The following is a 16,738-nucleotide window of genomic DNA, read 5'->3' as shown; positions in this document are numbered from 1 at the left end:
GAGGAATACTAAGTAGGATTATTGTAAAGTACGTGCTTATTCTCCGGGAGTGTATTTTCCATTTTCTTATCAAGTACTGATGTTGCTCTAACGTGTATTATTAATCACATGTTTTATTCATCTCGGAGCAGTGGAAACCCCCAGTTGGCACTGGGAGTCCTACTGTGTGACTGCTGCACACACACGTAGCAATAAAAGAATAAAAGGGATCCTGCAGAAGGTCTGTGCAGAAGGTTACAACCAGCTCAGCTAAAGGTCTGCTTGCTTCAGGCCTCGTGGGCCAACAGCTTCATCCACATTTTGTTAACAACACCCTCTCACTGCCATGGAGCCCACACAGAACAATTGCTGCATCCAATTAAATCACCATTAGTAAATGACAACAGATTTTTTAAGAAAAAAAATAAAGGGAATTCTCCTGTCTTATCGTCTTGCAGACCGGTTTTCCCTTATATCAATTATTGATGCTGTCGTTACCCAATGGACAAAGCAGAGCTTATTTTTTATTGGATAATTATTCATAAATGGGACTCTACTGGGTTTACAGTTACACATGGAGCAGTGGAATGCAGTAGGATGAAGACTGGGAGAGCTGGGAATGTTCACCTGGACAAGAGGAGGCTCTAGGGAGGGCTCAGAGCCCTTCCAGTTGACAAAGGGGCTCCAAAAGGGCTGGAGAGGACTGGGGACAAGGCATGGAGGGACAGGACATAGGGAATGGCTTCCTACTGCCAGAGACAGGGTCAGATGGGATATTGAGAAGGAAATTCTTTTAGTTTAAAGTGTATCTTATGCAGCTCTAGCAGAAAACCCTCTTCAAGTGTTGTTGAAGAGTGTGATTTGTTATGGTGAGGCCACACAGGTACAAAGATCCAGCCTTCTGACTGGATCAGAATGGGTTGACAGCTAGACTGTGAAGGCTGAAATGCCTGGAAACCCCTTATGCTAATCAGCAAATAAGAGCCAAACATAAACAAATGCCTTTATGGCTGTAAATTCCCTGGAGCTGTACAGAGCTTTGTAGATCAGGGAGTCTATAACTCTTCTTGAATGTGTCTGACTGACGAGTGTGCAGCACTCCTGCCCAAGCAGCAGTGCAGGATTCATAAGTCACAGGTTTTTCTAAGAGAAGATGCACATGAAAGGTCGCTGTCTGCAAAGCAAGAGTCCATGATTGCAGCATGGAAAAGTGATGGACTCCTCAGTTCTTTGGCACAGAGACCCATGTACCTTCCTGGGATCAGCAATGTAGTTTTGAGATTATAACTTAGGAAATAGAAAGAAGATGTGAATTAAGCCTAAGTACAGGAGCCAGGAGACATTATGAACACTATAGCTATTAATTCTCTACAAGGAAGAATAAATAAGACAAAGTCTTTAATTATCTCTCTCTCTGGGGTGCATTTGACATTCCCCCTCTGTCACAGCATGAGCTTGCCTTTTTTTCTGGGCAAGTCAGACCTCCTCTGCTTTCAACAATGCAATTTCCAGTGATGCAGATGGAGAAGAACCACCATGGCTTTAAAATTAGTGTAGTCTTATTTGTCTTTTCAAGTTAATTTATGTCAGTTGCCACCGGAGCCAGAGTGCAATCTCTTTTTAATCATTTCTTCATTCCCCCTTGAACGGTCACAGTGTAGCCAGCTAGGAACAGAGATGAAAAACTCCACTTAATTTGGTTGCTTTTCATCAGGAAGTTCACTTGCTGCAGAGCCACTCTATTAGACCAACGATGTCAAGACAGCTCAAGACATTAGCTGTCAAAGGAACTCTCCATAACCACCTGCTATTTACATGCAAAACATGCCTCCCTGGTGAGCCTCAAACTGTAAACACATTTCCAGAAGAAAGCTACTGACTTAAGCCATGACAGAAACTTTTTTTTTCCTTTTTCTTTTTTCTTTTATGTGATCCTGAAAAAAATCCCCTTGTTGTCAAAAGACTGTGAGAAGCCCCATTAGGGAAGAGCTTTTATTGCTTTAAATGCTTCCACAAAACTGCTTTGATTTTACTTCTGCAAAAAGGTTATAATTTATTTGTCTTTTTCTTCACTCCTGTCTACCCCATAGCAACTGTGATTACACACAAATAATGAAATCTGATTGTCTTGCCTTGCAGTATGACAGAATCGCTGCTTCTGCTGCAATACAAATAACTGGTTATTTATAGCTTGGTGCTACTTCAGCTCTGCTGAATGATGCTCTGGAAGGTCAGCTTCCCATCCATCTGTGACTGTTTGTTGCTCAGCTCAGCACGTGGGGTGTCTGTTTCCTCCAGATCCACCCAGCAGCTCTTGAATGAAAGATCAGCCTCTTAGTTCCTTCCCCTTCCCTTCATTCCTTCATCCTCACGGCACGAGGGAAAGAGGAACTCTTCTTAGCATGGTCTAAAGCTCCTGACAATGTTAACACCTCCCTGTGACCTGTGCCCTGGAGATGTTTGATGGCACCAGGTGGGTGTGGGTAGATACTCTGTCAGAATTTCTGCTGGTTGGAATGGATTGAACGGTGAAAATTGATTAAACACGTGCCCAGTTCAGAGACCATTTAATGATCTCAGCTCTTAGTTATGACAGTAGCACAAACAAAATGTTGCTAACTGAAAAGTTGCAGAACTAAGCCAAAAGCAAATACAGAACTTATTAGCTTTTGCAAACAGATCATTACTTTTTCTGAGAGGGACTGCTAAAGTGTGCCTTTATATATTGGTTCTCATCTAACTGAGTAAGAAAGTTCATTATTCAGGAATTTTAAGATCTTGTCCTCCTGATATGAGTATTAGAGAGGAGTATTAGAAAGGCAGCAGATCCTGCTTTGGCATCAGATGGAATTTCATTAAGATTAAATTTATTCCAGTACATTTAGGAAGTAATTATTGCCACAGAAATGCTATGCCAGTCTAATATTTTTTCCTGTTAATGCAGAGCCCAAAACTCTGGGTTATGTCAGGCTGAGTTGGTGGTTTTAATGTAACAATTCTCTGAGCTTCTCGTCCTTTATCCTTCTATATTCTGAATTTCAGCTCCTCCTTGAGATTGAAAGGGGACATGGGGAAGAGTGCATTACTGGAAAGAAATCTGCATATGGAATCCCAAGCAGGAAACTTCGTAACGAAATTGAAGCTATTTCAACTATGCAGAACCCAGTTTGTGCAGAAAGATAGATTAGGTGACCTATTAGGAGTTTTTCCATTCCTGGTTTTATGCTTCTGAGAATACAATGCTTGCCACCAATGCCTGAAAGTCATTATTCCAATGTTCCTTTCCTGCTGATGAGAGATACGCCCCTCAGAGATTTCTACACATTCTTGGCATCTAAGAGATGGCAAATTAGGCAGGGAAAATGGGAGTAAGCTACAGGATATTGTAATGCCTAAATGAAAAAATAATGGACTTCCATCTCAGAATATTCCATCTACCTGCAAAGTACCTGAAAGGTTATTTTGATACGACTTTTTGGACTCAAATTTCCTCCTGCGTGTATTGCAGGTAGAAAATGAAAACGATGTAACAAATTTGAAAATACGTAAATAAACCAGGAAGTAGTAAATGAAAATGATTAGTTCTGGCAGTGCTGCTGCTGCCTCCAGCCCACCAGAGAAATTCCCGTGTGCTGGGAATGAGGAGGGCAGATTGTCCCAGGGGTGGTCACAGCCACGTCCTGCACAGCAGCAGCAGGGGCTGCACATCTGGGGCTGCAAACCTTTGACTGCCCCCAGGGAATGGGCACAGGGGCTGAGTGCCTGAGCAGGTGACGAAGAGACAGACTCAGTCAAGGCTAAATAAGAATCACAGAATATTCTGAGTTGGAAGGGACCCATCAAGATCATGGAGTCCAGCCCCTGGCCCTGCACAGGCACCCCAAAAATCCCAGCCTGTGCATTCCCAGGAGTGTTGTCCAACTGCTCCTGGAGCTCTGGCAGGTTTGGTGCTGTGACCATTCCCTACGGAGCCTGGGCAGTGCCCAGCACCTTCTAGGGGAAGAATCTTCTCCCTGGTCACAGAGAGCAGAGATTGGTGTCTGCCCCTCCTGTCCCCCTCACAAGGGAGCCGGAACTGTGGTGAGTCTTCTCTGTCTCCTCTTCTCCAGATGAACAAGCCCAGCACTCACAGCTGCTCCTCACACACTTCCCCTCACAGCCCTTCATCACCTTCTTTCAACACTCTAACACTTTACTATCGTTTTTACTTCCCAAAACTGCCCCAGCACTCGAGGTGAGGCTGCCCTAATTCAAAGCAGAGCAGGACAATCCCCTCCCTGGGCATGATTCACCCCAGGACAGGGGCGTCCTCCCTGGCTGCCAGGGTGTGTTGGAGGTTTGTACAAGTGAGACAGGACTACTGAGATGTGTTCCTCCAGCTTTATTGCAAAATCAGTCTCATTACATGGTTGAGACAATTGAAAGATGGCAACAGGTCACCTCTGCCAGCAGCAGCCAAAGATCTCTTTGTCATAGGGGAGTTTAAAAGTTTTCAAGCCAATAGCACATTGCTAAAGCTCACAGACAATTGTTCCAGCCAGTCACTGACAGCACACACACACCTGCTTCAAACAATGCTTGCTTGTGTGCTTTCTGTTAACAATACACAATACTCCATTATTAACCTTAAAATCTTCTACTGTCTTGCTAAGCAGATTTTTCTGCAGCTTTAAGGTCTATCCTGGCCAAACCTAAAAATCAGACTATTGTTTCATGTTTACTTTGTGGTTTCACTATTGTTAATTCATTATTGCTTGCCGTACTATTGTAACTTTTCCTACTTTCAAGCTTTGCAGTTGCAGCTAATTCCAAGTTCTTCAGCTGTGTCTGGGCCCTGCTTTCACAGATTATGAAACCCTCCTTACCTTTAATATTTCCCACACCAGGGCACTGCTGACTCACGTCCAACCTTCTGTCAACCAGGACCAATTAGTCTGGATGCAGAATGATGGGTATTGCAAACACAACTGCTTGTTTCCAGTTATATCTCTAAAGCAAAAAAGAAGAGAGTGGGTTTGTTTTTTTTTTTTTTCTGATTTTATGACGAGAAGATAAAAAGCAAGTGCATCTTGGAGTTCTGAGGTTGCATATTTTGCAGCAAGGAGAAAGCTAAATGCAGAAAACCCCCTAAAGCTAGAGATGCTCAATGCTTCTTGGAATGAGATCTGGCGGGGAAAGGTGTTCTTTGGGGAAAAAAAATCCTTTCAGGGCTATTTCCAAAGAGCTTTCAGACTTGTACAGGAACTAGCCATGGGGAGATTTTAATAGACCATGGTGTACACAGCATGGAAATACTGGTTGGTTCGAGCTCTGTAGTCAAGATAGTTTATCATTCAGTTAAAATAATTACTTAGGAGAAATTTAAAGCAGAGAAACTCAGGGTAGCACAGTAATTTCTTGAGTACTTAGTCCATTTTCTATATATTTATTGATAAGGATTTAAAGAAACATCCCCATCTGTTCTGAAATACTGGAGAGGGGATGCTGTCTCCCACCCTACATTTAAAATCTTTTGAAAAAAGATTATCAAATCTTTTCAGCTCTGGATTGAGTGTAGGCATAAAGCTGTAGCCAGTGATTGAGTTTAACCTATTTATCCATAGGACAGCAGACAGAATACACAGTTACAACTGAGATTGTATCTCTGACCAAGGCTGGGACTTCGGGAAGCTCAACACAACAGGACTTTTGTGTTTTTAAATGATTAATTAAATCTTTTTTTAAACAAGCAAACACTTGGACATTTACCCAATATTCAGCTCTGTATTTGCCCAAATAATTACTGACATGAGGAGAGGGCTCTTTTCAAGTCCTCTTTACCAGACGCCATTCCACAGAAAATTAGTCCAATGTTTTGGGCTCCCTGCAATTTCCTGTCCCAATAATTAGTTCCATTAGAACACAAATTCATCCTTCTGCTCTGGTTTCTTGTTGTGGAGGACTCTTATGTCACAGCTTCAGCACTGTCATAATTTTTATACAAATATTTTCAAAGCTATTTATTGTGCAACATAAAGAAAAACTAAACTTTTGATTTCTGGGGATTTGATTTTTAGGGACCAGATAAGTTGGCAGACAGATGGATTGGAATTTGATAAAAGTGATTAACCTTAACTAGGGCTTGGTACAATGGGAAAACAGAACTTAGGTAGATACATAGATCTGGACTAAAGTTATACTTCTGGAGTAGGAAAGGTGCCTGAATTGAAGATTTCATAAGGTAAAACATTTATTGACCTTACAAGTTAAAAAGATGCATTCTCTCTTTTCACAGTGACTGGGATTGTTTCTTTGCTGTTGGGCTTTTTTCAGCATCACAGGCTGTTTTTTACACAAAAATACAGTTTTTAGCTGTATTTTTGTGAAAGAGCTCTTATCTCTCTAGAGAACAGTCAAGAAGGTGTCAGGATTTGGGGTGATTTCCTGTGATTTCCTGATGTTTTGGAGCTGGGGAAAGAGCCTCAGTGCTGCCTCAAGGATGACTCAACACATAGAAGCCAATATTTGAGTAATTACTGAAAAAATAATCCTGTGTAATAGCAGAGTGCTTGGCTCTGGATTGAGGAACTGTAAACAGACACATGAGGATGTGACAGTTTGCATCACTTTGAACTGAGCTTCTTGATAATGTTTTCAAATCAAAACTACCTAAAATTACTCTTCAAACGTCATCATCTTTAGCCCAACTTTTGTGTGATAAATACTCTTATTCAGAAATTATCTTACTACTATTGATGCAGATATGCTGACCTAACTGTTGCTGGTTGCTCAACTGTTGTTTTTTTGTATGATGCTGTAGATTTATACTACCCTAAACAAAACAAAACAAACAAACAAACAAAAAACTCCCAACCAACCAAACAAAAAAAATCAAGGTTTTGTTTGTTTCTTTGTTTCTTTGGTTGGTTGGATGGTTAGCTTTGGTTGGTTTAGTTCTTTTTTTTTTTTTTTTTTTTTTTTTTTTTTTTTTTTTTTTTTTTGGTCACATATATCCATGCTAAATCTAGAATAGTGCACTGAAGTTATTTGAGCTCAGGTACAAGAAAGGAACCCCCAGAATTTCCTGACCTCCTTTACCTTTACTGTGCTTATTGAAGTTCCAGCACAATAACATTTTCTTAAAATTAATAATTTACCCACACTTCAGATCATAGTTCACTGTAGAGAGCAGTAACTGAGGAATCTCTTCTACTTGGGAGTCATGGGCTTGTAATGAACATTTTTGTCCTTCCTCAGCAGCAGCGCTGAGGGATGATGAAGGGAAAGGTAAAACACACATTTAATGAAGGGAGCTGGTTGTGAACAGTGGAATTGCTGCTGCTTAGCTGGACATTATTTTCCTCCTGTGCTGTTTTCATCCTGAAGACCTGAGTTACTGGGAAAACTAGAACTCTTAAAGGCCTCTAAAAGTGCAATTAAACTGAAGGATAAATATCCATTCTAGCTCTGAAAAGCCAGAGGCTTCAACTTCTGTGGAAGTTGGACCTTCCTGCATGAACACTAAATTCAACATTTAAAAAAACTCCTAAATTAGGGGATGAGTAGCTTAATTGAACTGCTAAATTTCAACTCTGGCTTTAATTAAGTGACTATTATGTTTCTAAGTACCTTAAAAACTTTGCTTCCATGCATTAAATTATTATTAAATATCATTCTTAAAAATTGCTAATAGAACTCTGTAGGACAGATTAAGTATAATTTGAATCTGTATATTAATATTTTTGGTATTTGATTAGAATTCATCAATAAGACTAGCTTTTAATTATCTTTTTTGAACATTCTTTCTTATGTGGATGCTCCCCTTTGTAATACTCAATAATGAATACATTTAGAAGCATCTGTGAGTTTTTGCTTCATGTACTTGACATGATTCTGGCCTTTTAACTTCTAAAACATTTCTCCAATTAAGCTGTTCAAGCCCTTAAGGCTGTCCACAGCTGCTGCAAATTGATTGCTCCCATGATGGTATTTAGAATCCCTTGCTGAAACATGAGAGGGCAAACCCCAGCATTTTGTAATATCTTTTTTTTTTTTTTTTTTTAAATCCTTTCAGATTTCCTGCATGTTTTTAAAGGTAATCTGAAAGTTTCAGTTTTCCTTTCTTTCTTCTTCATTATCTCCCTTCTATTTCAAGACTGATCACCTTGAAAATGTTTATTTCTAAAGGCCAGCCTATGCTGGGTTAATCCTTAAAAATATTCTGCGGAGTACATTCTGTGGTTGGAGGAAATCTGCAGCATAAATGAGAAAGCCTTAAAAATTATTGAGAAATACAATTGCAGCTATAGGAACTCAGTAGTGTAAGGTAGATAAATGGTCACATCAAGAGCTGTGAAATCTCCAAAAATCACTGATTTTCCCAAGTTAACAAAAAGCCAAAAGTATCAAGTATTTCTGACAGTCTTTCACAAACATTCCTTAGGTTTTCCTTAAGAACCTGCTAGGGATTCTGTGGATTTAGAAATGTGATTTTCCTCAGAACATTGTGGAGTTGTTTTGCTGTTAAGTGCCACAGTGAGCTCTTTTTGGTGTGCTGGGATTTCAGATTAGTGGCTGAGCATTGATAAATGATGTTTTCCTATTTATCTGGAAGTTCAGATATGGCCAATGAACCTGTTATAACAGGGTATAAGAAAGTGATGACTGGATTGGCAAGCATCAGAAATGAAGAGTTTATGACATTATTTGGTTTGACATTTAGTCTTGATCCTCTCATTAACCACTGAAATCTCATACTCCAGTAAATTCCGGGAAGCCCTCTCCCCTCTAAGCACTTTATTTGAGAAGGGCTAAAATATAATTCCTTAGCAGAGCTTCCGGTCTCATTAGTTTGACATTAAATCAGTTTGCTTTCATGATTTTTATTTGCACACTGTTATTGATGGACGTTTTAATACTAAATTTCAACGTGCAGTGAAAGAAATTCCAGCCAGGCTGCAGATTAGGTAACACAAGGATGAAGTCTCTGTTATCAGGAGCACCATTGCTCTTTAAAAAGAGTGGGAATGGTTTCATTTCATCTAATCTAATTGTTATCAGCAAGTTGCCATTGGTTCATTAAAAACATTGCCCATTGAAATAGCAACACTCAAATGACTTTATATAAAACTCTGCTTTGAAGGGACTTTGTTGTTCATGGTAGACACAAATTAAAATGAATTATTCTGAAAACTATGTTTTCAGTTACTTCATCATAATTTAAAAGCTAGAAGTTGGAATCTAATTTTCTTCCTAAATTATTTTTAACATTTAAATGAAGAAGAAAGGAAACAGATTTCTCTAGTAATAGTCTGAGACTTCAGCATCTTGTTTATGATTTTTTTAATTGCTTCTTTTCCAAATGAACATTATACCAGCTAAACTCATTGTCATATTTATCCATATATTCATTGTTTCGTGCTAATTTTCTGACAGCTTCTCAGAGCACTCACTTTGAGAGGATTAGGCATTATTTTTAAATTTTGTGAGCTTTTTGGAATAAAAGATGACAAAAATCAATTTTCAGATGGATATTTAGATCATCATCATCATCATCAATACCTTGGCTTAAATGACAAAAAAACTGAGCAATTTTTTTCCCTGGAAAAAAATTAATATCCTTATTCACTTTCAGACACTCAGTGTTAAAACTTCCTTTAGCTACAGCATCTTGGCAACTTTGCTGCCTACAGAGGAAAATTTTCCTGTGTGCTCTATGCACCTAAAGGAGAAATTACTGCAATTTTTAGTATTATTTTAAACATGGCCTGAAAATCATCAAACAGCAGAGTGTAAGAGGGGTGCCTGCCCAAACTTCTGCCTTAAAATGCAACCTGTAGTGAGAGCAAAATAACTGAATGTATTAAAAATATTTACATAAATTCTCTTGGCTCAAACAGCAGCAATGTGTAATTATCTCCTTGTTATGCTTTCTCTCTGATTAGCATTGAAGGGGAGGGACCAGGACAGAATAGACAGAGCAGGAAGGCAGCCAGCACATTTGCTGCCACTTGTGTACACATAATCTTAATAAATCAAATTGGCAAAGTATCAGCTGGCACTGTGTTGCTGTATATGTGTGTTCTGCAGCCGTCTTATACAAAATGTAATTTTTTTTTTGGACACAATCAATAATTATTATTGCGGGCATCACAATTAAACAGTTAGAAGCAAGTTATTAAACTCCGCTGATGGTGTTTTCTGTGAGAGGTAATGAACTGTGCTAGCTAGAATTAATCTTACTGGTTTTGTCTGAATTTGATTCCAAAGGCACTTGAAGAAAAGTCATCAGATGACAGCAGTGTTGGAGCCATTGTCATTGGGACAGACTCTTGCTGTCACCCTCTGTCCTCAAGGCACAATGCTTTTTCTCTCCAGCTTTTGGGTAAACCTCAGTGAATTCTCAAGCATAACATAGTGCTTATTCATGTTAATAAGCAATTAGTTTTCCACTCTCTTAAAAAACGTATTACAAGCAGCAGTACAGACCATCTCCATTATAACAAAGTTTTCACACCTCTGAACTTTTTCCTGGTCTAATGAGAAACTCTGTTTAGTCCAGGTTGTTCAGATTTTCATCTTCCCAGCACTGAAATTTCTTTTTTTAAGCTTGACATTGATAACCAGAACTCATTGCCATTGCTCCTTTGTTAGAGAGAACCTTGTTTTACCCTATGTGTTTCAATGCTGCACAAGTTATACTTACATGAACAATAAATGTTTGCAGTAACGAAGGCCATCGATGGTTTTGATAACCTGAATAAGAGCAGATTGCTTCGGAGTGGACAACAGAGGCTGAGGTTAACAATTCAAGGTTGTTCTCTAGGCCAGCAGAAATTCATGCTGTGAACTTACATTTATTTTTCTGCATGAAGTGGAACACATGCTCTAGTCAAACAAGAATTCTGGATATGCTTAATTATGTATATATGTATATCTTAGAGAATAATTGAGAAGATGTCTCTGGAGGTTAACTGGTTTAATACCCTGCTTAAAGCATGGCTGGCTGCTGGGTTAGCTCAGGCCAATGACTTTGATTTTAGGTTTTTATTCCTTTAAAAGTTTGGTTTAGAAGGTGTGAATGAGGTGGATTGAACAAAGGGAACAATCAGCAGAGAGATGTAAAATCAGAGGGAAAAAGGGAGTCGGAGGGACGTTATCTATTCCAAAAATCAGAAGGAAAAATGAAAAGTAAGAGGAAAAGAGAGAAATCAGCAAAGTGGGAATAGTGGCTACTGTGGGCAAAGCAGACTCAGCCTGCAGAAATCGATGCAATTTATTGTCCGTTTGAGATGGAAGGTGAGGAAGAAAGACAAAATCCAAATCCCCCTTCCCCTGGACACAGCTGTGCCTGAGCAGGGCTGGCTGGAAAGGGCCATGTCCAGCACGAGGCAGGAGGAACAGGGATTGTGTTCCCTCTTCAGAGTGTGGAGACAAGTCTGGAGATTTGTTCCTGCTCTCTCTGGCACTTCTTGAAAGATGAAAAAAATTGATCCGAGTGGAAGGTGTTGCAGCTTCATCTAAACTTGTGCCTTTAGAAGGAAAGAGGGAGTGATTCAGTTCTGGTAATGGGATTTATGCTTTTCATTTGCTCCCTCTCAGGAAAAGAAAAAAAAACAACATATGTATTAGGAAGTGTATCCTCACCTCCTTCCTTCCCAAATTAATCCACTCCTTATAAAGAGATACCATGGCCAAATGGCCATTTATTCATTTGGAAGGTGTAAGAAACATAAGAGTTGGATATCCTGCTTCTAAATACAGTTAGATAATATTAATAGAGGTGGAAAAAAGCCTTCCAATATTAGGAAAGCATATTCATCCTGACTAGAACAAATATATGCACTAATCTGCTGCAAAGTGTTGCTGAAAATAGTGCTCCTGAATGGAAGGGGAAGTTGGTGTTTCTCCCTGGAATACTCAGTCTGAACACCCAATTAGGGCTTGTAGAGGCAATTAAGGCACTCAGAGAGAAGCGGCAGAGTTGTTTGAGCATGGCATTCCACTTGAATTAATATATTCCAGTTCTTTGGAAGGTTAATTAGAGCCAGTTGTGATGGGAGAAACTGAAAAGGACATGGTAGGTTGAAATTGCTGAGTAATTCTGTGTTTTAAGGTGAGCAGATGTATGATGGCAGCCATGGGTTTGTGGATACTCTGAATTTTTGAAAAAGATAAGCCCTTAGCCCAAAGTTTGGTAGGTTTTTAAATTATTATTATTAATATATATTTTTAATTTCTTCTCTTTACATATTCTATTTAGCATTAATTTCAAATAAAAAAGTCAGATTTTTTCTTTAGATATATAGCTATCTCTTTAGTAGCTTAAAAATTGAAGGTTTTGTTTATACCCTACTCCACCTGTAAAAACACAACACCTTGCTACATAAAATAATTAAAACTTGAGCTTTCCTCTTTCTCTTTTAAAGAACCCCCGTCGTTTCTAAACCTCTCCTGAGACACCTGTCCTGCCGTTGCTCCCTGCCAGAGCATTTAGACAATTTGTGATGTATTTTCCTTGCTGTTGGGAAAGCAGGCAAAACCAAATGAACACCTATTGGGTTTTGTGCTGCTCCTGAGTGCCAATTATCTGAGAATAACATGGTAATTATGTGACAAATGCCCTTGTACCAGCGAGGGAGAGATCTGTTATTCCCCAGTGAAACAGTTGGATGCACCTCAAGGTAATTCTGCTTCCTTCAGAAAAGATTTGCTTCTTAACAAAAAAATGGATGTGTTGCTACGTGATAACTTATTATTAAATGTGTAATTTATGGTAATTTTAGGTAGCACAGACTGACTGCCTTTTGGTCTTTGTTTCTTGAAAGAACGCCAAGCACGCAGATTTCCCATCCCAGCCGGAGCTTTTGCAAACTTCACCTGGTGTTTTACAGCATCTCAGTGAAATAGAGAAAGTAGCCTGAGAACTGTAAATGACTGGCAGAGTTTCAGATCAGGGAGAAGGCCTTAGCTCTTCTGGGGCTGTATTGTAGGTAAAGGGGGAAAAAATAATAAACCCAGGAAAAATGTTAATATGGACTCTGACCTCTAGTGGGAAATTACTTAATCAAAAACATGAAAACTTTATATCCATTATAGCACTGATTAGACTTTTTAAAGGTTTTCATTGGGTTTTTGTTTGTTAATTACTTTGAATTAGTTGGGCAGTGTAAGTTAAAGGACAGCAGGCACATTAATTGGGACAGCAGACCTATTAATTAACCTGCAACTGGTTTTGCAGACTGTCCTTATCTGGTTGCTGTTTCCTACAGGACAGAAAACAGTTTCACTGGGTTTATTCTCAGGCTCAACGGGCTTGAGAATATTTATTTAAGCATTCAGAGATTCGACATTCTGAAGAACTGAGAACTGACCCTAACAGAAACATCTCCCCACCTACAGATTTTGGCATGCACACATAAATGTCAGAGTTTAAATGTGCCATTCCTCAGTTGGATCCGTGCTCCTACATAAAGGATGTGTCTCCTGTCTGACAGAAATGCTGTCTTAAAATAAAAGAGAAGTTTGCATTTATTATTTAATTCATTAGATTTTATGTCAATGGACTCTTATCTAAAAAACAGGTAATGTGCATATTCAGTTGTGCAAAACTGTCACTGAGTTTAGGACGGTAGGGAATGATTACTCTGTTGTTTGAGGATGTTTTTCTTTTCCTTTTTTAATAAAAACTACAGTCCTCTGTCTCCTTGTGGAATTTATACTCTGATTCTCTCCAGGAATAGCTGTCCTACAATAGATTTTACAGTGCCCAAAGAGATATTTTGGTGAGGAAATGCTTTAATTTCTAGTGGACTGTATATAGCCAGCTGTTACACTACCAAAATCACACAGGACAGATGTTTGTTAAAATGACTGGGATTAGAATAGATATCCTGCAACCTTCTTATTTTGCCAATAGAATTAGGCTGCAGAAAAAGAACTTACGTTGATTAAATATTTTCCAAGTGGACCCTTGCACATCAGCAGCAATAGCAATGGTCACCAGCATTGTCTGATAATCTTTAGTGCCTTAGCAAGGATTACTGCTGCTCCAGTCAGAGAGGAAAAAAGTCACAATAACGGGGACATGTGCTGACATGACCCAAAAGCAGATTTTCTGGAAGTTGCACTCTACTTCTTTGGGTTCCCTCTGCTCTGTGTGGAAAGTGTGTTTACTCCCCAAATCCATGTGGAGTTTAAAAGCTGATTGTCAGTACCATAACTGCAAGGAGAGCCCACTAAATAACCGCCTGGAAAATGCCCTCATGGATGTTTTGTTCCCTTGGAAGTGTGTGTGTGGGGGGGTTGTGTTGCAGATATGCCACAGTCATTTTCTCCCATCTCAGCTGTTACACCAGGACAAATCCTGTCAGGTGTAAGGTTGGTTCCACCCACTGCAGCTTCTGCAGGAACAAATCCTTTCCCAAAATAAGAGCAGCCCAGCTCCTCCTGTCACTGTGCAGCCTGCACTTACCCCAGCTGACCCCCATCAGCATCACTGCAGCCATAAAGGAATAAATAAATAAGCAAATTTGTGCTGCAATGTGTTTCCCTTACATTTTTTCTTGTTTTTCTCCCATGGGATCAGAGTTTATGTTGGAAAGGGGCAGCCTGTGATATGCAAGACAAAACCTTTGAAAAACCACACCAAAACTGAATTTTTATGATCCTGACTTCTAGCTAAAAAACATTTAACATGTCTTCAACAGTCTTCTCCAGAGTTTGAGTAGGAATCTATAAAACTTCTAAAATGCAGGAAATCAAATAGAAAATTCTATATCTGCTGTAAAAAATTCTTAGGCTCCTTTCAAATTAAAAATTACAGTCTGCAAATTGAATTTTACAGATATCTTCTATAAGAATGGATTTCAGATCAAAATGAAATAAAAGACACTGTTCTTGCATTTCTCCAGTGTTGTGGGCTTGTTGTTCTGTTTTTTTGTTTTGTTATTTTTTTTTTGTTTTGTTTTGTTTTTTTTTAATAAATACAACAGTAGAGAGAGTCTTGGTCTAGAATTTAATATGGCCAAAAGTAATTTTGCCAAGGAAATAATTCTAACATAAATTTAGGTAAGAATATTCAGATGTCTGAATTTTTCCTCAGAGGCTCAAATGGCGACAAAAAATCTTAACCTGCAACAAGCTCTTCCAGGAGACCATTGCGAGTTCTGTCCAAGGAGAGAGATACTGAGTGAGTTCCCTGAAATATCATTTTGCTAAATGTTCGTAGCCTTTACAGTTTATCAGAAAAACACTGATCAGTAGACTACTGCCCCAGAATTGCAGTGGGAAGTTTTCAAATTAAAAGTATAAAGTAAAACATGGAGTTGGAAAGCCATTCTAGATAATTTCACTTCTTGAACTGTGATCCCAGACTGTCAGATGAAATGGAATGTGTCGTTTTGGTCATTTTCTTCCTCTTAATAAAATTGCAGCAATAATTGAGAGTGTAGGACTCTGCTCTGAATTTGGAATTTGATTCTTGAGAATGTGAAGTGTTTTATGGGTGTAGAGGAGTGTAATTTCCTGGCTTTTACAAATGACTTAGATACTGTGAGTACTTCAGCTCTTAAAATGGTGTCCTCAGAGCTGGATTTTGACACCAATATTACAATTTGAAATCATTGCCCAAGTCCTGTGGAAATCACGTGGGCTGCTGTATTTGCCACTATTATTTACAATAAAAGGACACATTCATTTGGCCAAATTGCCTTTTTTTTTTTTTTTTTTTTTTTTTTTTTTTTTTTTTTTTTTTTTTTGGTTTTTTTTGGTTTTTTGTTTAGCTGCAGTGGCCAGTGCAGTGACTCTGCATTGGATGGAGCTTTCAGGCAGTACCTCAGCCATGGCACATAAGGGATCCTTATCACCAGAAAAAGTGGCCCAGTACCCCAACCTTTTTTTGGTAGTTTTTTTTGGTTGGTTATTTGGGTTTTCTGGGTGGTTTTTTTTTTTTTTTTTTTTTTTTTTTTTTTGTTTTTTTTTTTTTTTTTTTGTTTTTTTTGGTTTTGGTTTTGGTTTTTGGTTTTTGTTTTTGTTTTTGTTTTTGTTTTGTATTTTCGTGTGTTTATTTGTTTTGTTGTTTTTGTTTTTGCTTGGTTTTTGTGGTTTTTTTGTTTGGTTGGTTAGGGTTTTTTTCTACAGTTGTCTTACTGGAATACTAGTATGTCACTTTTTTTCTTTTTTTTTCCCTGTAATACAGCACTGTAATTTTAAAAATTTAAAAAAAAAAAAAAAAAAAAAAAGGAAAAGAAAAAAGAAAAAGAAAAAAAGAAAAAAGAAAAAAAAAAGAAAAAATAATGATGTTTTCAGTGACTGGGGGGATTCACAGCTCTTATTGCAGGGAAATAGAAACTCCTACAGCCACAGCCTTGGCACATATACCTTTGTTATGGTGCTGCTATTTGTTGTCTGGGATAAAATCTAGTTGTTTTGAATTAGAGAAGGTTTTCCTTGGGAAACAAGCCTTTTAATAACAGTAGGCATTTGAAGAATGGAGATGTTGCAAGGGCAGTTTTGCCTTTTCATTGAGACAGCATTTCTCAATAAAACAATTTGTCAGAATAGTGCTGACCAGCCCTTGTTCCAAGCTCTATTCTGTTTGATTGAGAGCAAGCATTTGGAAACATCCCAAGGTTTTTAATCTCTGATTTACTCTCTATTACTTGTGTCTTGGTTTATTTTAAGATAGGTTTCAATATGCTTATCCTCCAGTAGGAGGAAATACATTAAATGGAGAAAAACGCTGAAAGATTGAAATTTCTCTTCAGCCCAGCCCTTATTG

This window comes from Zosterops lateralis, assembly GCF_965231275.1.
Source record: "Zosterops lateralis genome assembly, chromosome: Z".
NCBI classification, from domain to species: domain Eukaryota; kingdom Metazoa; phylum Chordata; class Aves; order Passeriformes; family Zosteropidae; genus Zosterops; species Zosterops lateralis.
Note: the sequence above shows the minus strand (reverse complement) of the source record.